General features: G+C 36.1%; 1 protein-coding gene and 1 pseudogene across 8 annotated transcripts in view; one reads left to right on the top strand and one right to left on the bottom strand.

The window, feature by feature from the left end:
* The window catches only part of NCKAP5 (NCK associated protein 5), a 1,185,533-nt gene that overhangs the window by 281,104 nt on the left and 878,719 nt on the right, over positions 1-25,710 (bottom strand). The gene's annotated exons all lie outside the window — the stretch shown is intronic.
* LOC138146060 (fatty acid-binding protein 5 pseudogene) lies at positions 10,560-14,236 on the top strand (annotated as a pseudogene).

The following is a 25,710-nucleotide window of genomic DNA, read 5'->3' on the forward strand; positions in this document are numbered from 1 at the left end:
ATCTATCTATCTATCTATCTATCTATCTATCTATCTATCTATCTATCATCTATCTATCCATCCATCCATCCATCCATCCATCCATCCATCCATCCATCCATCCATCCATCCATCTATCTATCTATCTATCTTGACTGTAAGCTCCCTGGGGGCATGAACTGCTTCATTTTTGTTTTTAATCCCTAATTCCTAGCACAATGCTTAGCACACAATAGAAACTTAATAAATGTTTCTTGATTGACCAGCTATCTCGTTCAGTTTCAGAATTCATTTTCTCCTTACATACTACATATTTCTTTTAAGATTCCTTTTCTTTGCTGAGTCAGATTCACTTTTCATCTACAAGTATCCTTCCTTCCAGCCATTGGGAGTCAGTTAAGTGAGACTGGGACCGCTTTTTAGAGGAGGCTAGGAATAGTATAGCACTGTGATGTACTCAAAATAGCATTGGACTGGGAATGAAAAACCTTGAGTTAGTCAGTCCTGGGTCTGCCCTTAACTCATCCTGTTATTTCCTCTCTCTAGGCTTCTAGTTTCTTCCTTTCTTTTTTTTTTAAAGCAATTGTGGTTAAGTAACTTGCTCAAGGTTACACGGCCAGTTATTTTGTGTGGGTGCTAAGTATCTGAGGCCGGAATCAATCCTGGGTCTTCCAACTCCAGGGCCTGCGCTCTTACTCACTGCACCACCTGGCTGCCCCTAGGCTTCTAGTTTCTAATCTTTAAAATGAAGAAGATGGATTAAATGATCTTAAGAGATCCTCCCAACTCAAAAATATTTTATATCTCAATTTTATTCCAACAAAATACTTTTTACAAACTCTCATAAAAAATGTAGTCTAACCCCTTTCATTTGAAAGATGTAAAAACTGAGGCCCAAAAGATGTAAGCAACTTGCCCCTGCCCCAGGTAAGGGGTCACAGATTTAGAGCTGGTAGGAACATAGAGATCATTGACCTCAAATATTGCATGAGGGAACTGAGGAATCAGGGAGATGAAGTGCCTTTCTTGATATAGAAGTAATAAGAAACAGAATCAGTATTCAAATTCAGGTACCCCTACTCTGAACACCACCATTTTATCAACTACCTCCACAGTTTCCTGTTATTAAAAGCCCAAATGTACTTTTAGGACATCATTCTTGAAATGGGGTAGGGCAGAGAGGAATAAAAGGGTTATATAAACAAGAGGAGTTTCCTTGATCCTAGAGTAAAATTCTGCAGTTGCAAAATAAATCCAAGAAGCAATAGCAAGTGTGCCTTTGACACGTGTTTGTCCTATGACTCTTTCACTATGGCCTTAAGAAGCAGAGGGGCTTAATTACAAATTGGTGGGAATAGAAGTGAGGGAAAGTGAACAAGAGAGGAAAGAATTAAACTGAGACCTGACCAGCTCATCTTTCTGAAAAGACACCTAAGAAATTTAACTGCTTCTCTAGAGGATTTGAGATTTAAGCAAAAGAGAGAAAACTGCAGCCTTGTATTTGTTCTGATACATTTTTAGTCATCAAATCATCTTTCCCTCTACTGAGTAATAAAAACACAATAGGCAAAGAATTTTACAAGCTTCCTCATTTGTTCAATAGTGACGATGTGGAAAAATGACCTTTTAAAAACACTTAAACATTTAACTTTTGATCCCCAGTGTTCTCCCTAAAGCACAATTTATTAAAACTTAACACATTTTGACATTAGGAATTAGGAGAGATGAGAGGGCAGCTCCCTATAATTAAAATCTTAGGCTACAAATTCTATGCTTCTTCTATGACTATTATTGTGCAGTTTATTGAAGAACATATTGAGCTCCATTCATGCATAAGTAATAGTATCTTTACACATGAAGTAGGACTTTCATAAGATCAGGGAAATCATGATTACAGAAACCTCTGGCAAATCATGTAAACCATAAGAATTGCCTCCCTCAGTCATGGTTTTGTTAGCTTGGCAATTGAGCCCTTGTGAAGGAAAAACAGCTGATTGTTTTATAAATGTGGCCAAAAAAGATCCCCCTAAAAGGGCCAATTGGCAGAAATTGACATTGACATATTTTCATATGGCTCTATAATGGAGAAAATTTAGGGATCTTTGGGCTTTAGTTGATATCTTTCTCCTAGAATGATAATAACTTACATTATATAACTTCACAAAGGATACAAATTGCTTTCTTTACAATAACCCTGTGAAGTAGTAGGGTAAATATCACCATTTAACAGATAAGGCCCAGAAATGTTAACTTCTTTTCCCAAGTCAAAGGGCTAGTTCAGTGGCAATCCAAAGTCAAATTCCAGTATCTCAGTTCCAAAACCAGGCCTCTTTTCCTGATACTGTGCTGCCTCATAAATAATCATTTCATTCTCAGAAGAAATGCAGAAAAAATAGGATTTTAAGCTAGGCTAGAGTGTTCTATTTCCTCTTCTGCTAGTCTGGACAATTTATAATTCATAAGTATTCATTTGTTTCACTTGGATTATCAGTTTCATTGGCATATAATTGGGCAAAATAGTTCCTAATAATTGCTTTAATTTTATCTTCATTGCTAGCTCATTCACCCTTTTCATATTTGATACTAGTATTTTGGTTTTTTCTTTTTAAATTAAATTAACCAATGGTTTAATCTATTTTATTGCTTTCTTCCCAGAAAAACCAGCTTCTAGTTTTATTTATTAGTTCTTTTCTTTTCTTTCATTTGCTTTCAATTTTATTAACATCTCCTTTGACTTTTGGAATTTCTATTTTGGTATTTAATTGAAGATTTTTAATGTGTTCTTTTTCTACTTTTTTTTTTAAATTGCATGTCCAATTCATTGATCTGCTCTTTTTCCTTTTTTATTGATAGAAGCAAAGGTATGCTTAAAAAGCCAAAAGAGCTTACCATTCCTTTGCCCTACAGTTGACTAGTTTAGCTCTAAATTTTTCAGGTATCCTGGAATCCTTTGTCACTTTATCCTACTGACAGTCACACCTTGCCAAACCCTGACCCTGGATTACCTACTCTATCCATTTTGTTTTTGCTCAGGTGCTACTGAACACCACTGGAGAAATCTCATGACTATGTAGGCTGGGGTCATTGCAGATTTATGTTATCTTAACTCAAATGGACCCTCATTAGTGCATGATAATTCTTTTAGTCTTCCCTGATGGACTGTCTATCATCATTATAATAGTAACTATTCCAAACGTCTTGATATTTCCTCAGACCTTCCATAAGCATCTTCTCTTTCCTCCTCAGAAGAATCAACTACCTACTTTGTTAAAAATTAGATATTGTTCTCAAAATCCCTCTTTCTTATCTCTTACTCTTTCCTCTCTTATAAGACCCTCTCCTACTCAAAATTTACCCTTTAGGTTGTACTTCTGAATTAATTCACTTCTATTCCCTTTGGGAGCTTGGCCCTTCAATCATCCTTTACTTTCTTTTATCTTAAATCTACTGTATCCTTTTCCACCACCTACTGACATACTAGGTCTCCTCCATTCTTAAAAAAAAACAAAACAAAACCCTTTACTTGATGGGATACATTCCCTTTCTGATATCTTCCTATATTTTTCTCCTTTTAGGGTTGACAAAGTATCATAGAACCATATAGGTATGGCTTAAACTATGTTTAGAGGTCACCTCATTCAACCTTCTCATTTTGTAGGTATAAAAACTGAACCATAAAATGAACTGACCTACTTCAGGTCATGCTAATAATGAATGATGGACAAAGGAGTTAAACTCAGGTCCACTGGTCTCTATTTTCTCTGTATCACAACATGCCATCATTCTATACATTACCTCAACTCCTTACTTCCCATTAATTTTTATTCTCTTTCAGTATATTTTCTGATCCCATTACTCAATTAAAAGAATATCTTAACATATATGATATATTGGAAGGTTTTGACATTGTCAACCACCCTCTTCCTCTGTATACTTCGTCCTCCCTTGGATTTTATGATATTGTATTCTTTTGATTCTCTTCTTTTCTATGTAACCATTCTCACTTGCCTTTGCTGGACTATCCTTCTCCTCCTCCTCTTGACCCCAAAGTATCATCATTCCCCAAGGCTCTTACCTGGGCCCTCTTCTTTTCACTCTTTCCCATTAGATCTCACCAGTTTTCATGGGTTTGATTATCATTTCTATTCAGATGGTGTTGAAATTCATTCATCCAGTCTTAATGTCTTCCCTGGACATTACTTTGGCATTTTGAACTTCCTTCTTTATAGTTTCACCTGAATGTCCCACAAAAAACTTAAACACAGTGTTTTCAAAATAAAACTCTTTAAATTTCCTTGTTAGCCCACCCTTTCTTGAAACTTCTCTATTTCTGTTGATGGCAGGATCATCCCATCGTCCAAGCTCACAAACTTCGAGGCACACTTTACTCTTCTCTTTCCAACAGTTTCCATATAAAATTAGTTGCCAAGTTCTCTCTACACTAACTTCATAAAATCACTTGCAGGGTGCAGAGGAAAAGATAGCATCAGAACAAGGTTCAAATCCTGTTCATACCAGGATCCTATTAGGATGACTTTGGGCATGTCACTTAATTTGCTTGAACTCATTTGCTCACATGATCCTGCTATTTTGTGCCCATCTTCTCTCTACTTAGAAAAAAAAAATCACAGGCCCTCATAATTCCTTATTTATGCTATTAACTTTGTAATTGGTTTCACTTCATCCAACCTCTTTAAAAAATCCATCCCTCATATTCATGCCAAAATGATATTTTCCTAAAGTACAGATCTGACCATTTTGCTTTCCTGCTAAAGAAGTTTCAGTGGCTACCTCTTACATCTCAGAAAAAATACAAAATCAGTTTAGTAGTCAAATCTCTACATGATCTGTCTCTAACCAATTATGCTAGGCTGATTATGTATCTTCCTCATGCTATCTCCCTGACAAACTGGAATGCCTGCTACTCCCCATATCATTCTTCCTTCTACCTCTGGGCCTTGGGACAGACTTTTCCCCATGGCTGGAAACTCTCCCTTCTTGCCTCTAACTTTTGAACCCCTCACCATCCTTAAGACTCAGCTTAAATTTTTACCATATGCTAACAGATATCTTGAGTAATTAATAATCCTGAAATCATTTTAAATTTATTATGTACTTATTTGTACTTATTTATCTACACACATGTTGTATTCTCTTAGTAGACTTCAAGATCCTTGAGAGCAGTTGCTGCTTTATTTTATCCTCAGCATTTAAAATACAGTAGGTATTTAATAAATGCTTGTTGAATTGAATTGAGATTGTTTCTAATTGATGGAATTACTGATATTTTTGTGCTGACAACAGTTTCTCTATTAGTGAAGTTATTTTACGATTCAAAGGATTTTCACTAGAGGGACATTAATTATTAGTAGATAGATTATTAGACTTAAGGTCAGGAAGACATGGGTTCAGGTCATTCCTCTGATGCTCAGATAATTATAGGAAGGATACTTAATCTCTGAGTCTTAGTTTCCTGATATACAAAATGTAGATAATGATGGTTATATTAATCACTAATATTAATAAGATAATTATTATAGCTAGCACTTATATAGTGCTTTAAATTTTATATGTATTTATATTTATCATTTCTTTTCATCCTCAAACAACCAAATAAGGCAGGAGCTAGAGGTGTTAAGTGACATGGCATGGGTCACACAGCTAGGCAAGTGATTGAATATTTATTCAAACTCAGCTTTTCTGACTCTAAGTCTATCACTCTACCCATTATACCACCTAGATGCTTCATCCTCAGCCTCATCCTTATGATTATTATTATCATCACCATCACCACCACCACTACCACCACCACCATGATCATAATCATCAAAAATAATAATAACTCTTGTACCTGTCTCATAGCCTTATTGGGTTGATCAAATAAGATAATAAATGTAAAGGACTTTGCACATTTTAAAGTGGTATATAAATGTCAGCTATTATTACTATCCATAGGATTATATATTTAAAGCCAGAAAGACTGTAGGGGCTATTGAGTCTATGCCTTATACTTCTCATGAGGGAATTCAGGCCCAAAGAGATTAAGGTAATTTAGGCAATGGGAGCCCAAGACCTTGGTTTACATACAGCAAAATTTGCACCAGTCTAGTTCTTCACATATATCATTTCAAAAGATTCTCTTAGAACTGTGAGGGAGGTTGATAGGGTATGCATTATTGTACAATTTGACAGAAAATGAAGTCAAAATATGGAGAATTAAACTGACTTGCCTAAATGTACCCAGCTAGCAGGGAAAAGAAAGTCTCAAAACCAGGTCTCTTGATTCCCAGCACAGATCTCTTTTCATAATATAGAAAGAAAGAGGAAGAAAGGGAAAGGGGAAGTTTGTTAAGGAGACAATTAGATTGCTTATAGTCTTATATAAATAAAAATACTTTTTGTTAAATATAAGCTACCACCTCCCTTCCCCACCTTAATCCAGAAAAGCATGCATGAGCACAATTTATAGATTACATCAAAGTCATTAAAATAGTTGGGTTTTGCTTCTCCAAAAGCCTTCAGTGTCTGCTTAGCATCTTGGTGAAACTACATCACCTTTCTTCCTCAGACAAATAAATTTTAGCATATTAAAAGGTTCAGTCAGAGCCTGGCTGGGAAAGTAGAAAAAATCAAATAGAAAGGATGAACCCTGAATAAAGTCAAATCAAGTTTATACATGCCTGCTTTATCTCAAATGAGTGAGTATGTATGGGCTGTATTTGTATGTGTGTGTGTGGGGGGGTAGTTTCTGCTAATTTTGGAAAATTAAGGTATTACTTTCAGTCTTATTCTTTTGACTCTGCTAATCAAAATAGCAATGATGTTTACAAACATGTAGAGATAAGCAAGCCTTAATTGATAAAGCAGATGAAGGTAAGGTGTTTAATCAGTTCATGTTAAAGCAACCTAGAATGTAGACATTCAAATGAATCAAAACACACAAAATTATTTTATTAGTGCCAGGTAAATATAGAGATTTATGTAGCAATTAATATTTAGCATAGCATGCTGTGTGAACTTTAAAGTGCTATATCACTATCACCCAATGGTATTATTTGATTTTTTGATGATCAAAAAAAAAAATAAGAAAACAGACAGATTTGCATTTTAGCATGATTGCTCATATTCATTTAAAAGTTGGGTTTTTCTTCATATTTAGCCATTTCATTAAAAAAAATCTGTAAGACATTAGTTTGCTCTGAGATAATAAAAGAAGCAGGGGGAACATTTCTTCTTAAGATTTGCAAGGTGCTTTTTCTTTCAGTAATTTGGTAATTGGGGTAGTGTGGGTGTTATTTGGAATATTTTACAGATAAAGAGATCAGAGAGATGGTGAGATTTGCCCAAGATCATACAGCTCACAAGGGGTAGGGCTGATACTTCATCTTCTGAGCCCCAGTCTAGTTAGTTCTCTTTGCAATGTGCCAGTTACCTACTCTTTTGGATGAATAAAATTCAGCTTATGTATTATCTCCTATATCAGGTCTTTACTGATCCCTGTATTCCATTCCTAGAGGCTGGTGCACTGACACTTTAGATTTTTTATACTTACTTGTCTGTATACATAGTCTCGCTATAATAGAACATAAACTCCTTGAGAATGGGTATTCTTTGGGTTTTTGCTTTTCTATCTCCAGCATAAAGGACACAAAGGCAAAAACAACAACAAATAACAACAAAACTATGCCTGGCCTAGGGTAGGTTCTTACTAAATGCTTGTTAGTGATAGAGAGGGCGAAGCCAGGTTGCACAGTGGATAGAGTGACAGGCATGAAGTCAGGAAGAGTCATTTTCCTGAGTTCAAATCTGGGCTTAGACACTTACTAGCTGTGTGACCCTGGGAAAGTAAAAAACCTGTTTATCTCAGTTTCCTCACCTGTAAAATAATCTGGAGATGGAAATGACAGACCACTCCAGTGTTTTAATGAAGAGAACCATAAATGGGGTCATGAAGAATTGGACACGAATGGAAAATGACTGAACAATGGGTGAGAGGGATAGAAACTGCAGATTTGACAATTTCCCATGCCAATGCAGGTCAGTACCTACTCTGAAACTGAGAGTGCTGGAGAGTTGCCTAGAGAACTAAAAAGTCCAAGCACTTACTCTGGATCTCATAGCCAGTATGTGAAAAATAGATCTGAACACTGATTTTCCACCTTCAAAGTTGGCTCTCCATCCACTACACTACACTGCCTTGCTTATGTCTGTTGGAAGACTGACAGGCAACAAACATTTATTAAGCCAGCACTGTGCTAAACATTGAGGAAACACATACAAGCCAAAATAGTCTCTGCACTCAAAGAGTTTACGTTCTAATGAAGAAGACAACAGACAAAAGGGAATAGGGGAAGAAAGGTATTTTTGCAAGAGCATGGTGACAAAGTCTAGAGTCAGAAGCAAAGGCAAAAGGGGAATGGTGGTGGTTGGCCTGGGTTCCTCCAGAAGATGGAGACCACAGGAACAACTCATCAAGGTGAGGAGGAGGAAGAAGATTCCAGATGAAGAAGGCTTCTAGTTTTGAAGGAAGTTATAGGGTGAGTACTTGTGAAAGAAGAAAAAAGGCAGTCATGGGTATGGGATATGAGCTTCTGGAGTAAATATCCTTTAAATAATAGGTAGTCCTTTGCAGGGTCTAGGCAAATGACCTTTGAGGTATCCATGGGTAAGAATCTTACTGTCTGCTGAACATATTTAGGGTCTTACACTGAATACCCAAATTTAATTCAGTGGTAATGAGTAATGATAATGTTTTTCTGCTCTTTGGAATTTATAATGGCACTGCAGGGGACAGCTGTCCTCAAAATACCATCTATCTTTCTCAGGGTTCTGATTGCATTTTTGTCTCCCAAACAACATCTCTCCAATTTCTCTATGCTGAAAGCCAACAAGGAAATGAAAACTTACTAAAGAATTGAGCTAGCAGCCCCACCTCATGAATGTTTTATCATCTTCAGAAGCCTACATACCGGAGAAAATTATCACAGGGATTCATTTTGAAAAGTAAGAGTTATAAAGTATTTGATCAGAATGGGTGAAGTAAATTAAATAGGGTTTCTCTTGGTAGGTAACAAAGAATTATGCCGATGTGTGAAAGGGTAGGGATGTAGTGGGGGTACGACTGTTCATATACTCTGTTATTAGGAGATGAGATGTGGTCTTGAATTATAAGGACTTGTACAGGCCACTGAACATTTATTTCTCATCTGTATGTAAGGTATCGATCATTAAATAAAATATTAAAGTTTTCTACACAATATAAGCCTGATTACAATTCAAAGGGGTTTGATCTCAGGAATAATAAATGAACTGTTTTAAGGGGTTAATATTGATATTATTTGGAAGAGTCTTCTCTAAGTGGTATGGGTTAGAGTGAGAGAAAGTTGACTCTTTAGAATGGTTAACTTTGCCTACAAAAGTCTTATGTAAGATTGTATAGAATGTCTGAGTAAAACATAAGATAGGTTTGTTTAGACACTTATAGTGCTAAGTGAAACTAGAAATGATGCAAAACAGGTAAGAGCATTACCAATTTTGTCACTCCTTTGGTTATCAGTGTTTAAAATAAAATGTAATTTAAAAACAAAAGATCTTCTTACAGATACTGCATGATTCACTGCAGGGTAAGAATGGAGAACAGATTCTTCTCCTGTGCTTTACCATCAGATCTATATGGTTTCTACATGTACTCCAGATTAATATTATGGTATAAAGGTGCAATGTACAAGAGATACAAGGTAGTGGAAGATTTAAACTAATGTTATATGATGAAGATAAGGAATTCTTGCTTTCAACCCTCAGATAAGGGGGAATAGGGAATTCTTTAAAAAACGACTTTACTTGAATTTCATCACAGTGAAACTGCTTATTTATATCATCACAATTTACATTTATCTGCAAATCATACCTGTTACTTCCCCATGTTGCTAACGTACCATCTTCCCAATTTGCACTCATCTTTGAGCTCTCCCCTGAGCAGCTACAAAGACTCCTATACTGGCTGCTAATAAGTGATTAGCGCTTCCTGGAGAGATGGATCTCTCCAGGCAGCATTCCCCTGGATAGGGGTTCCTACAGGAACAGTTAATAAGTGTCTGTTGCCCTTAAAGATACCTCCTGAGATAACCATGGAGGGAGATGAACCTTAAGAAGGCTCTGTTTGTTGCCTGGGAGAAGGACAGACAATTAATGAAACTGCTACTTGGGCTTTAAAATATAGCATATTGCAATATACATCTAAATATGTGTTTCTAAGTGCAACAATATAAATGAATACTTTTGTACTTTTAATGGCATCATTGATGTGATAATCTCAAATAATATCTACTAGAAAAATTACAACTTTTTCTAATAGAAAAAGTGAAACTTCTCTCTCTTTTCCCATTTAATATTCACATATCTGCTTGGTTTGAACACCACAGAACAGCATGACCAACTCCTCCAAGATAAGTCATTCACTGCAAATCTCATCATGCTCTTTAACTCAGCCTTAGATACTACATCACTGCAGGGCTAGAGAACGGAGCATCACACTTCACCCAAAGTCCTCCTTTAGAGAGGGTGGAACCTGGACTTTGTAGCTCACTCTACTTTCCATCTGCATCTCTCTACTCTGGAACAAGATGCTCTCAGCCATCCTCCACCCCTTTCTAGCTTCCTTTTGTGTGCTGTCTTCTGTATTGTTAATGTATTTTTGCTTAATGGGAAGATTGGCTCATGTGATCTGCTTGAGTCACATGGAAGCCTGAGTCACATGAGTCTGTGGTGGGAGGAGCTTGCTGAATGGGTAAAGCAGAGCTGAGAGGAGGTTGGTCAGAGAAGTTAGAGTTGAGGGAGAGAGAGGAAGCAGACAGCAAGCTGTGATTGTTCATTTGTGGGAAGGCCCTAGAAGGGAGAAGGCTTGGTGATGGTGGTGCCCCTACATTGTTATTTTGTTATTGTGTATAGATTTCATTGTTGCTATGATGGATTTGGTTTTCTGATGTTGGGATCCGGCTTTCTGGTGTTTGAATAAACGTTTTGGTTCTGTCCTACAAGTGTTATATTGTTTGAATAAACGTTTTGGTTCTGTCCTACAAGTCTGTTATATTTTTCAATTCAGAATTATGCCAGAATATTCATAACTGCCATAGTTATTGTGAATATCTTGTTGGCAATACATTTTCCCCATTATATTTTAGGCTTTTAGAGGGCAGGGAACATCTTTCTTTTTTCTTATTTGTATCACCTCTACTGAGCACAGTGCCCAGCACATGAGGCACTTAATAAATGTTTATTGAATTGAGTTTTTTTCATTTATACATATATGTGTTTATGTGCATGTGTATGTAGTATTAACCCTGTCTTGTTAAAAAAGTAAACAAGAAGATAATTTTAAAAGTCATTTCAATTTCCCATTAATCTTCTTTGTTGTTTGTATATAGAAAATAGATGACAATTTGTATCATAACGCACCCCTGGAGACTTGGGCTCAAAATTAAAGGATCAACCATATTTTATACTAAAACCTTGATTATCAAGAGTCACCTATCTGTAAGACTCAGTTTTGCTAAGCAATGGGAATTTGAGAAGCAGGACGTCCTCAAACAAACCCCTCCCCGATGTTGAAGAAGCAGGCCCTGAACACCTAGCAACAACTAAACAGGAAAAAAGACCAGATAATTAAGAAATTATCATCGATAATTCGTGATTGATAATTTGCTGCAGAGAGGATAATATGCATTTGTCTAGCTATAAAAAGGTCTATTGGCTTATGAAAAAGAAAAGAAGTATATTAGAAGCAATAGAAGATTAAAAAATATATTAGAAGAATTTTTGTGCAGTTGTGTCCTTATTTTGGATTTTCTTGGTGAAGATACTGAAGCAGTTTGCCATTTCTGTTTCCAGCTCATTTTGTACATGAGGAAACTGAGGCAAACACTTAACCGTGACTTGAAATGATTTGCTCAAGATCACATAACTAGTAAATGTCTGAACCTGGATTTGAACTCAAGTCTTCCTGCCTCTAGGCCCATCGCTCTATCCATTGGGCCATCTAGTTGCCTGATTAGAAAAGTAAATAAGCACTAATAGAACTGGCCATTGTTAGTATAGTGGCTATGGAAAGCAGAAGGGCTTGTAACTGTCTCCAGAGGCAAGGCACTCTACTTAGGAAGAACAGTTAGTACAGTTGACCTCACTTAGCTTGCATTCTGCTTGTATTATTGTTGTATGGGGAATCACAAAGTTGGGAGATTTAAGGGTGAAGAAGAAGGGTGGTAGTGGCAGCTATCCTTAGATAAAGGGACAAGCCACATCTTTGCTGTCTGTGTAAAGAGTTTCACACTCAAACCTCTAGGGCTCAGGAGTGACAGGCTGTATTGTTTGGAATTCCCTGGAAACTTCTCTGCTATGGTCATTCCTCTATGTGTTTTCCTTGTTATTTTGAGAAGGAGAGAAAGTGCCCAAAAGTGTGTCATAGCTACACTTGCTCTTTACTTAGTGGTCAGGTTTTCTGTACAGATATGTTCATGAGGATAAGGCCATTATAAGACAGCTGAAGTTATATCTCTAAGAAAGCAACTGTGTGAGCCTTTGTCAATAGAGTTGAAGCTTAGAAGTAGTAAGAAGGTAAGGAGCAGTACATAGTGGTATAGAAGAAATGATGAGGGCCAATGTGCTTCACTACAACTTTTTGTTTGTTTATTGTTGGAGGCAGAGCAATTGGGCTTAAGTGACTTGCCCAAGGTCACACAGTTAGTATGTCAAGTGTCTGAGGCCAGATTTGAAATCAGGTCTTCCTGACTCCAGGGCCGGTCCTTTATTGACTGAAACACTTAGCTGCTCCTTCACTACAACTTTGTAAGAAAGGATGAAATAGATGCATGCCAGTCCTTTACCTTTCAGCGGAATGCTCTGTTCTTCTCTGGGCTTCTTCCCTTCTCTTCTCACCTGAATCACCATAGTCTTTCCCAAGCAGTTGCTGGACAAATGGCACCTTGTGGAAAGTAAAGTATCTGACAAGTGTATGAAGGAATTGGGAGTGGGGATGGCCCTGAGGAAAATGGCCGGAATGGTCAAACCAGATGTTTATATCTCTGAAAATGGGAATATAAGTACCATTAAGACTGAGAGTACCATAAAAACTACCCAATTCTCTTTTAAACTTGGTGAGAAGTTTGATGGGACTACAGCTGATGGCAGGAAAACTCAGTCTCTTTGTACCCTTGAAAATGATAACTTGATCCAGGTACAGTCTTGGGATGGGAAGGAAAGCACAATAACAAGAAAAGGAGAATATGGAAAGCTATTGGTAGACGGTATTATGAACAATGTGACTTGCCACAGGGTCTATGAAAAAGCTGAGTAAAGAAATTCTACCTTCATAAGGGACAGGAATTAGCTGTTACTCAGTTCAATGAGCAAGCTCTTCAATTAAACTCTCTTGCTTTTTCCTTCTTCTCTTCTTTACTGTGGTCTGTTATCTCAGTGACTGACTATTTGCAAAGAGTTTTACTTCTAAGCTTTGATATAATTAGGATTGTTTTGGCTAGTAAATAAAGAATTATGCTGTTACTAGAAAAAAAAGGAAAGAATGAAATAGTAAAAAAACAATCAAACTGATGCTAATAAGTAGAAGAGAGCCCACTGACTTGCCTTAGTAGCCCCAGGGGCATCACTGTGTTTATCTGGGGATCAGCCATAGGGCAGCCATTCTGTTGCTAAACAATTGTGGAGTCCATCCTGACAAAATAAGGCTAGCATCTGGTAATATGCTAACCCATTTTCCTACTTGCAAATGTTCTCTCCTTAGGAAGATTACTACATTAACCCCAGATTAGATGCTCTGCAACTTCTACCCATCATTCCAAACTCTGTCTTCTGGGACAAAGCAGTAAGTTCCTTCCTTTTTCCATGAGATAGGTTTTAAAATATGGCAGCTTCCATTACCCTCTTAAGTTTCCTATTCTTCTGGCTAAGCATTCCCAGTCTCTTCATCACATCCTCCTGAATAATGAGGATCCTGATCCTCATCTGTTCTTCCCTATGCTCATTGGGCATAATTAAAAGCTTCCTTGAAACATGAATGCAGATTTAGGGCTGAAGGGAACCTAGACATCATCTAGTCCAGTCCCATAATTTTACAGATGAGAGTGTTGATTCACAAGAGGTTCTGGAACTTGTCTAAGATCATATAACTAAGGAAATAGGGCCCAGAGCATAACCCAAGTTCTGATTATGAATCTAGTGTTCTTTCTACAAGAGATAATATCAGGAATAATTATGGGACTTGAAAAATTACACACAGAAGAAAGACAGGCAGCTGGAAGGGATGGTATTTTTTTCTTTTTGGAGGGCAGCTGGGGTTAAGTGACTTGCCCAAGGTCACATGGCTAGTTTTTTTGTGTGTGTGTTAAGTGTCTGAGGCTGGATTTGACCTGACTCCAGGGCCAGTGCTCTATTCACTGAGCCACCTAGCCACCCCAAAGGGATGGTATGTTAAGAATACTTAGGCATCAATTTTCAGGGTATCACAAAGTGGTAACAATTCCAAAAGAATACAAAAGCTCACAGATGGTATCACCATACATCTTTGACTGACACTACAGATAGATAGTAACTTGGCTCTTGAATTGAATAGTTTGAGAAAATAAGACTGGGTCATTTTGGAAAACTGTTCAATAATGTCAATGATTCCAATGTGCTTCCTATTGCCAAGTTTCTCTCTCTCCACCCCTTTTAAAGCACTAATTTTTCTAAGTGATGTTGCATGTATATAAGCCAATAAACATCATAATTTCAAGAGTTAAAGTTGTTGATGACCCAAAAGGAAAAAGGAAAGTTGAAGACTAGATATAAATTAATGAAGCATATAATCCATGATTACTTATTTATGAGTAGTGGTATAAAAGACGTTGCTGAGGACATAACATGAGCTGTTTGGGTGCTTGAAAGCAAGGAGTAACAGAAGGACAGTCAAAATATTGTACTGGTAGCCATTATTATACATGACAGCTAGGTGGCAGAGTGGATAGAGTGCTGGGCCTGGGAAGACTCATCTTCCTGAGTTCAAATGTAGCCTCAGACACTTCCTAGCTGTGTGATCCTGGGTAAGTCACTTAATCCTGTTTGCTTGTTTCCTCATCTGTAAAATGAGCTGGAGAATAAAATGGCAAACCACTACAGTATTTTTGCCAAGAAAACCCCAATTTGGGTCATGAAGAGTTGGACACAACTGAAACAAATGAACATTTTATCTATCTATCTATCTATCTATCTATCTATCTATCTATCTATCTATCATCTATCTATCTATCTACCTATTTATATGTTTATATACATACATATACTACACATATATACATGCATGCATGTATGTCTGAGTGTGTGTGTTTGTATAAAAAGCTTTTGGGACACATTTTATGTATAATACAGAGCCTCCCTGTCTTACCTAGACTTAGAAGTACAGGAGTGATTTATTGGCTTTGTCTCATAGTGATCAGCATAGGAACTTCTGACTTGGCTGGAACCTGTCCTTTGGCAACCTAGTGGCCTCCTGCTCCCATAATGGTGATAGGCTTAGTACAAACCTCTCATTGTCTCAGACCAGTGCAACTCAGAATTCCTGAGTTCAAGAGATCTACCGGCCTCTTCCTCCCTAGTAGCAGGGAAGTATAGGCATGTACCACCATGTTCAGTTTGACCATAAAATGTTAAAAACAAACAAAACCCCAAAGGACCTGTGATTGTTGGATAGAACCCTATATGAAGGATTTATAGAAAGATATGGAGAATTATATAGTATAAAGGCACATGACTTGGATGTGATCTGTACCACTAAGAATCTTATTCTGCAGATGAAATTATAGAATTCAACAGAAGTACTGATATAAGTACAGTACATTAAATTTACAATTTAAATTATATAATTTTATCTGATTCTATTTGACACTTCATTCTTGCCTGTTAACATATTTTTGTGTTTTCACTCATATAATTATTAGTTATTCCTTTCATTTTTTGTATCATCAGTAAATTTGTCTGCCATCTGTCTAGTGGTCATGGAAGACAATGTTAAGCAAAATAGGGTTAAGATCAGAGCCTTGCATCATTATACTACAGACCTTCCTCTAGGAGGGCATCAGTGCACAAACCTATGGCCCTTTGAGCTAGTATCATCCAGCTCACATCTTTCAATCTTATCCACCAATATATAACAAGAGACTTCGTCAAATATCCTGGTGAAATTCAGATATCCTAAATTCACAGTCTGCAATGTGTTCTTTGAATGTCTTCAATGATGGCAAATAATCATCCTTTATGGACAGGTTTGAGTTTTTGACTGCCTCAAAAATAATTTGGAACTGAGCATGATGATTAACGTTGATGGTCCCACTAGAGAACAATATTTTTGGAAAGACATGGCGTGTGACTCTAAAATCATGAGGCTGCTTTGCCCCATGGACCAGAAAATTGGCTATGAAGGCAACTCCAAAAGAAAAGTTTTAAATTTTTTTAAAAAGAAATGTCAGTATTATCAGGAAAAGTTCCTAATATTGCAAGTTGACTACTTTGAAAGGGACACAACTCATTTGGGTACACAAATGTTATCATTGATAGAAACAAGTCAGTCTTGTTATTTTAAGTTTATTCCTCCTATGATATACCAAATTTAGAAGGTATTAGAAGATAATAAAAGGGAATGAACAATGTAAATCATTAATTAACATAATTTAATCTTCCTTTGATATTAAGGAAATATCAGATTTATACAATTTGTTTCCTATACAGCTAGAAAAAATAATCCTCTTATTGTACAGGTCTGACCAAGTCATGCTACTGCAAAAAATCTTTAATGGTTTGTTATTGCTTCTAGCATGAAATATAAACTCCTTAGCATGGCATTTAAAGACTGTCACAATCTGGCTCCAGCTTTTTGAGCCTAATTTTTCTTTATGCTTTCTACATTCCAATGAATGATTACCTCCTTCTCCCAAGGCTCAGAATGAAAATGTATATCTCTATGCACTTGACCATGCCCAGAATATACTCTATCTCAGAATACCTGTCAATATGATTTTATTTCAAAGTTTTCATCAGATGTTACCTCTGATTTCCCAAATTGAAAATATATATTTCCTCCTGAAATATACCTAATGTACTTTGGATTTCTGTCCCATTGCAACTTATACTGCAATGTTTGCATGTGTACATGACTCTATATATGTGCATGTGCATATATGTATGTATATATGAGTATATACACACATAAATATGTATATATGAACACACACACATATATATACATACATATATATGTGTGTATACACACACACATACACACACACACACACCTACTCTATCTTCCCAGTACAATTTAAATTCTGAAAGGAAGGCCTGATTTTTTTTGGCATTTTATCCCCAGGACATCTTATATTTTATAGGTACTTAATACATGTTTATTAAATTGAAGTTTCTCAGTATCAATATACTAAACAGATATACTCATGTAGGCACATAAACTGAAAAGAGTTGATGGGCAATGTGAAGGTCTTGGGCTATATATTGGAAACAGATTTTTGTAAATGAATCTTGATTATTACCCTATTTATTTATGTCTTTTTCATAATAGTTATAGAAAAAAAATGTCTGATTGAGTTAAAAAAATTGGTTTGGACTCCAGAGAAGTGTGAGGTTTACAGGAAATGGAATCGGCAAGGTCTGTACACTATTCACACACACACACACACACACACACACACACAATTTCCTTCACATTTTAAGATGATGTTACTGACACTGTTACTTCCCCTGAGTGCAACTGTGCTGTGTGAAATGCAATCTCTCCTAAATGGATTCATGACTATCTCAGTATTTTACAAGATTACCAAAACCAATCTGACTTTGGCCCCAGGCACTTCAAAAGTAAAACAGTAATGATGTCATAGTAAGCATGATTTTCATTTTCCTAAGAAATCACTGTGGCTATGACTACAAATGAAGTGTTGAAGATATTACCCAAATAATAGGAGAGTGGACAAGGACTCTAATCTTGAGGAAGAAGACATTTAAGTTCCATAAATTAGTTATTTTTATTGATCTAACTTCTCAGGTAATTCTTCACTTTGCCTGTCTCGATATTGCCTATATCTTTTCCAAAACTGAAACAAAACAACAAAAGGCAATTATCTTTTTGAGCTGAACAGAGCAAAAAGTCTCGTGTTATGAAACTAAATGTTTTTTTTTCCTCAAGGTTGCTGATGTGATGGTCTCAACCAATATTTTTCTCAAAAACAGACTAGCATGTCCTTTCTAGAAGGGCTTAACTTTATTATCTTAGTTGAACATCAGTGAAAAAACAACAATTGAACACTAGAAAGGGACAGTGAACTTACTCTCATCGTACTGTTACTAGTGCATTCCAATTAGAAAAGTGATAATAATGTGGAGCAGAAATAAACACTCACTTTTAGAAGGGGAAATTTACAAACAAAACCATGGGAAATATTTTGGATAGTTTACACAGAGAAGCAATCACTAGAACTAATACTGTAGTTATCTTTCTACCCATGGCAGCTTCTGCTTATAGGTTTTTTCCCCTCCACATCTTACAATCACTGATCTATTACGACACTCTAGTCACACTGCATTGCATATAAGGTAAAACTGTACATTTCCCAGTCCCAGCGTAGCAAGCCAGTGGGCTTTACCCTCATTTGAATACTAATGAATCAAACCATCATCAGACTCTGTTGCTAGAAATCAGCATAAAGAAGTTGATTTCTTATAAGTTTCCTAATGGAAAAGGATAGCGTGTCACTGACTCAGCACTTGTAGGCAATAGGGTGAAGACATTTTCTGGGATGTATAAGGCTCCCTAATCTGGAGTCATTTTTTTTAGGTTGCTGAGTATTTGCTGCTTCCAATTGTCAGAACTTCTAGAATTTGTAGAATGCTTTCTTTTATTTGGTTCAATATCTCCAATTATATTGCTTTTAGGACACATAAAACAACATTTATTTGTTTATGATGCTTTGGCAAGTCCCCTAGGTATTTCAAATCCAGGGATTCTCAGAAACTTACATTAGAATTTAATGAAAAGAACAGTAGATTTGGAATCAGTGGACCTGAGTTCAAATTTCACTTCTGACACTTGCTACATGTGTGACTTCACAAAATTTACTTCACCTTTTAGGACCTCTAGTTTCCTTAAATGGAAAATTAGGGAATTGAACTAAAGGATCTACACTGTTCATTCTAGTGTAGATCTATGATCCTACAAGGTTTTGGTTTTTAATTACCTTCATGAAATACTAAGCTTAATCACAGCAGCTAATTGCATGTAACTGAGCAAACTGAGGCCTTTTGATTAATAAGCCAGTCAGCTTTCACACTTTGGCATCAAAATTTATGCCCTCCATGAAAAAAACAAGGCCAAGGATACATAACATTAAACCAACACACAATTAACAGCACTTTGTTCTAATTATCTCTGGGCACAATTAATGTTGGCCCTGTAGTTCATTTTTCTTCTTTGATAGCTCCTTAGACTATTTATGCAGATTAATTCTTGATGTACTAGCATTCCCTAATATCAGTGGTTACTTTTTTTTTAACCAGCTTTCATACAAATCTGACCCTATTGTAATAACCTCGTCACTGACCTCTAATGCTCAGGCTTCCAGTTTTCACTGGGAAGATTTTTTTTCCCTTCTTGGCACTTGGCCATTACTGATAAAAGATCATTATTTACTGAAATTCTATGAGATGGGAGGACACAAAAGGTTCAGTCTACAGTAGTTATGACACCAACAAAATTTGAAGTAGGAAGAATCTTGGGTTTACTGTTTGGTGTTGTTATTCAGTTGTTCCAGTTGTATCTGACTCTTTGTGACCCCATTTGGGGTGTTCTTGGTAAAGATTTTCCTGCTCATATTACAGATGAGGAAACAAAGGCAAACATATTCAAGTGACTTGCCTAAGGTCTCACGGATAGTAAGTGTGTGAGACCAAATTTGAACTCAGGAAGATGAGCCTTCCTGACTCCAGACCCAGCACTCTATCCACTGTGCCACCTAGCTGCCCTGATATTTAAAAGTCTAAAATTAGCAGGCAAGTCCAATGACCCATCACCAATAATAAAGAGCCAGAAAGGGAAACAAATAAGAGAACTAATCCAAGTGTCTTTGAGATAGGTACAATTTTCATTTATTGGATTTGTGGGTTCTCTCATATTTCCCATAGTAAATACAAAGTTCTTTTGGAAGTCATGAGTAACCACTGCAGGATTTGGGAGCAGAATCCCTGTCTAATTTAGTATGTTTATCTGACCATATTATTTTATGTACTGAAAATGGGTATGCATATAAAAGGAAAGCAACAAACTCAGCAGGCAGGCTAACAATGTGGAAATAGAAGGTCCTGGTAGGTCTAATTCTGGCTCTGAAGTTGGCTGCCTATGGAGCTCTGATCAACGTATTTAGCTCTTATGTGCCTCAGTTACCTATTCAAGAAAATGGGTCAACCAAACGGCAGAAATTTACATAGCATTTCACAGTGGGTTTCAAATGGAAAACTGCTCCTTGCTTTCTAGAGGCAACAGTCTAACAGCTCTGAAATAGCAGATGTGCCCCAGGAACACTAGAAAAGAAGGTGTCACTTGGGATCCTGACTTTCTGGGTGGTTGGGAAGTAGTTCTGACTCCAAACAGCATCAAGTGTCTTTCCAAAATGCATGGTGCTTTAAAATTCCACCATATAACATGCAAAATCCCTAAAAGAAATAAGGTTGTGGCACTCAAAATCAGAGACAAAAGAAAACTTTTACGGTGCTTCAGTGAAAACTGTAATTCTATTTATATTTATTTATATATTTATAAATTTATATATATTTATATATATATATATATATATATATATATTTATTTACCAGTGAAAGGAAGGAAAGGGAAAATTGGAAGGTAAGGGGGAAAGTAAGGGAATAAAAATAGTTATTAAGTGCCTACTATGTGCCAGGTACTGTGCTAAGTGCCTGGAACATAGTAAGTAGTGCTGAGGGTGATTTGCACAAAAAACCTATTATTGTCTCCATTACACAGAAGTCAAGTGACTTGTAGAGAGTTACATAGCTAGGAAGTACTCTACAATGGTAAAGATTACTAACCATTCACATCTCATCCTATGCAACTCTTTAGCATATTCTCCCATAAATACTCCATGATGGTGACAGGAGGGAGTAATAGGGTCATTTAATGTACAAGGGACTTATCTCTAGATCTTTTGAAATTGTGCAGATGCCATCGGAGTACTTGAGTTATCTTTAACTCTCACTGTATTACTGACCCACCTAATTTTCCAGTCATAAATGTTATTAAAAAATTTTTGTCCTCTATACAAATATATGAATCAAACACAAATTCTTTAATAACATTGATGACTTTCTTCAGAGGCCTTTTAATTATTAACAAATAAAGTATAAAACAGGGTGAGTGATGTTCACCAAAAATGTTTGCCAAGTGCATAGAGACTATCCAGAACAGAGTTCAAATCAAAGAATAATTTCCTATTGATAGTAAGATCTTCTAAATTTTCCCTTTTCTAAATTATATTGTGTTGATTGCACTAAGCCCTCAAAATTTAGCCTCCAAAATAAAACCCAGTATATTTCAGAAGTTTGCCATCTGCAGAGGAAAGCACAGTGATTTTGAGTATCCTAGGTTTCTCCCAGAAGCATAGGCAAACTTTTTAGTGCATATACCCTTCCAGATATACTATCATGGATGCAAGTCATGTAATACCAGAATCTCTAATAATTAAAAGTTGTGTGTAATGGATAACATCAAGATGCATGGTGGGTGTGAGTACACGGATGTAGTTTGTTATGTATTTTTGCCGTATATCTCTATCAATGATACCCTTGACAAAAATGTAAATTATTCTCATAGATTATTGGGATGGTTGCAAAAACATAGATACTGATCAACAATTATTTATATTTTCTTAATAATTTTTTGATAATAACAAGTTTTGAGATTTTTTTTTACCCACCAAATTGGTATCCTTCTTTCTTTTTTTCTCCCTTATTATTTATTTATTTTTAGTTTACAACATTCAGTTCCACAATTTTTTGAGTTCCAAATTTTCTCCCTCTTCCTCCTCTCTCCCCTCCCCAAGATGGCATGCAATCTGATATAGAGTCCACATATACACTCACATGAAACATACTTTCACATTTGTCATGTTGCAAAGAAGATTTATAACCAATGGGAATGAACCACAAGAAAAAAGAAACATAACAAAACAAAACAAAAAAGATCAATCTGCATTTGGACTCCATAATCATAATTTTTTTCTCTGGATGTGGATAGCATTTTCCATCATGAGCCTTTTGGAGTGGTTTTGGCACCCTGCATTGCTGAGAAAAGTCAAGTCTATCAGAGTTAGTCATTGCACACTGTGGCTGTAACTGTGCACAATGTTATCCTGATTCTGCCTGCCTCCCCCCCCCCCATTCAGTATCAGTTCATATAAGTCTTTCCAGGTTTTTCTGAAATCCTCCCACTCATTATTTCTTTTTTTATTTAAAAATTATTTGTTTATTTTTACTTTACAATATTTAGTGTCAAAATCCGTTGAATTCCAAATTTTCTCCTCCTTCCCCCCCAAAGTGGCATGCAATCTGATATAGGTTCTAAAAATACCTTCACACTAAACATTAGTCAAGTTGTAAAGAAGAATTATAACCAATGCAATGAACATTGAGAAAGAAGAAACAAAGCAAAACGAAAAAGAGAGCAAACAGTTTGCTTCAATCTGCATTCATAGTTTATAGTTCTTTTTCTGGATGTGCATATCCCTTTCTATCATGAGTCTTTTGGAGTTGTCTCATAGTGTTGCATTCCTGAGAGGAACCCAGTCTATTAAAATTAGTCATCACACTTATGATGTGTCTGTAATTGCATACAAAGTTCTCCTGGTTCTGCTCCCCTTACTCAGCATCAGTTTATATAAGTCTCTCCAGTCCATCTGCTTCTCATTTCTTACAACACAATAGTATTCCATTACATTCATCTACCAAAACTTGTTTATCCATTCCCCAAATGATGGGCATGCCCTTGATTTCCAATTCTTTGCCACAACAAAAAGAGCTGCCATAAATATAATTGTGCATGAGGGTTCTTTTCCCATTTGTGTGATCTCAGTGGTTTTGCTGGGTCAAAGGGGATATCTTTCCTTCTTTCGGATATCTTAAAAAATCAGTAACCCCATACTCACAAAATTGTCTTGTCTCTAACACTGATCTACTCTGGGTATATTTAATTTAAAAAATTGTAATTCAAGTCAACAAGCATGTCAACAGGAATATATTCAGAGTTTGGTATATGTCAGGCACTGTTCTAAAAACTGGGGATACAAAGAACAGTGAAAACAGTCCCTGTCTTCATTGAGCTCACAACCTAATATTTGCCTTCTTTAATGACATTTCTACTTCCACACATAGCACAACACTTCAGAGATTGACTTTAAAGTTAAAAAGAAAAATGGTGGTGCCTCTGTTGTCATTGATGGAGGAAGGAATATGTTAAAGAAATCATCACAGATCTAGTCTATTTCCATTTTTGTTGTCCTCTTTCTCCTTTCATCCTTCAAAGCCCAAGGATAATTTGGTTTGAGTCTCTCAAGTAACTTTCTATAAACTTTTCCCTTCCAGTTCTTCTTACTGTTTTACCAGGTAATACTACTCAGAATCTCCTGCCATCAGTCTAAGTAAGCTTTTATCAATGAGTCTCTATTCTAACAAATGTTGGCCATGGCTCTTATATTTTCTTGTTTGGCAAGGAGATAAAATATTTTCAAAGAGACAGAATGCCTAATTTTCAAGAGAGAAATCAGCCTATAGAAAAGATAACCTATGGATAACCTATAGAAAACACTTTGTAAAAATTAAATATGCTTCATTACTGTGTTATTAGTATTATTAACTCTAGGCTCTTTTGGTCTCTTGATTGTCAGGATGAATTAATATGTTTAATCATTCTTAAGGAAATGGTGGTAGTTTATATCAATGGTGAAAAATGTGCAATGGATAAAAAAATTATGTACAGCTAGTTTAAATATATTAGGTTGGAGTTGCCCTCAATTGAGTTGTGTATATTCTCATTTTCATCCTTTCTTCTAATGTAGTTTTGATTTTGTTCTTTGGTTTAACAAGTCAATAGTCTGATGGCATACTGACAACTGATTCAGAAATGACTACCAAATCAGTATCCATTCATTTGTGGCTAGAATATAATAAATTCCAACACTTGTGATGTTATTCAGTGCTTTTTATGTCCAGTAGCTCTTCCAAAGGTATGAGTGAAGTTTCTGTCTAGTCTACACAATTTTAATCTCATTTCTTTCCCCTGAACTGTGTTTCCAATATATTTTTCATCATCTTCCCCTATGTCCACTTTTGCATTTAAGTCATTGAGCATATGTTGTTTTAACTTAGAAGGATTTGAGTTCTTTTGTATAATTTCTCAAACTAATCATACTCTGCAATAAATGTTTAAGTACATGTTGAGATTTTGTTCTTGTGGGCATTTTTACACATTTATCATTAGCTCTGCAATCTAATAAAATCCTGTCTTTTGATTCTTTTATCTGTCTTTTCAAGGAAAACCTGGAAGTTCTTCTTTTACTTAGCTCCAATTTCCTTCTAAAGTAATACACTTGTAGTCAGGAAGATTAGGGATCCCTGTCCTACTTCAGAAATATATCATCTATATAACTCTAAGTGGGTCATTTAACTCTTCTCAGACTCAGTTTCTTCATCGGAAAAATGGGGATGAAAATAACACCTACCTCATAGGATTGGTGAGAGAAATAAATTAGGTGATACACACACAATGGTCTGTAGATTTTGAAACTATTTAAAAGCTAGTGATTATTGTTATTTTTGTGATTTTCTTTATGGCGATAATGCCATTGCTAATATAATTCAGGTCTTCTTATAACTGGTTCATATATTGGTTACTGGACCAAGGCTTCACATTAAGATTAACACCTGTTAAGTTACTAGTTACAGTTTAAAAACTCTGTAATTCTCAGCACGTTCTTCCTCACCCTCTTTCCTGCCCTTCTTTTAGCATCACAGAAGAAGCTAAAGGGGCCACACAGGACTAAAAGCCAATTTATGCTTTTCTTTTTTCTGCTTTGTCCAAATAATTCATCTCCTAAGTATGGGTGATGGTCTACTGGTTACTTGGCTAAGGCGGAAAAGGCAGAAAAAATCTGCTCATGGATCATATGTGAAGTCTTACCAGCATGGCAGAACCTATCTTGAGATCTCATTCTGCTGACATAACCTCTAAGAATGAAGCATCAACCTTATATCACAATGAAGACTAAACTGCACCTCATGAGTTTGAATCATTTATTATTAGAAGCAACATATTGGAAAGAGGCCAGAACTTTGAGTCAGGAAGCCTTGGTTTTAAGTACTGTCTATGAGATTTACTAGCTGTGTGACCTTGGGTAAGTCACTTAAACTTTTAGCTAAGTATCATCTTCTGAAAAATAGGGATAATACCTATCCTAGAGGATTATAAAGATCAAATGATATAATATAAAGTACTTTGACAACTTCAAAGCACTATACAAATGTTAATTACCATTAATAAAAGTTACAAAACCATGTAATGACCTTAAAACATTTTGAATACTCTCTTTCTCTTGTTATGTGTTCCCAGAAATAATGAAACGCTAACTC

The sequence above is a fragment of the Petaurus breviceps genome, unplaced genomic scaffold, assembly GCF_028583685.1.
Source record: "Petaurus breviceps papuanus isolate PSGF00001 unplaced genomic scaffold, PetGlider_PUasm1.0 90752, whole genome shotgun sequence".
In the NCBI taxonomy this organism is placed as follows: domain Eukaryota; kingdom Metazoa; phylum Chordata; class Mammalia; order Diprotodontia; family Petauridae; genus Petaurus; species Petaurus breviceps.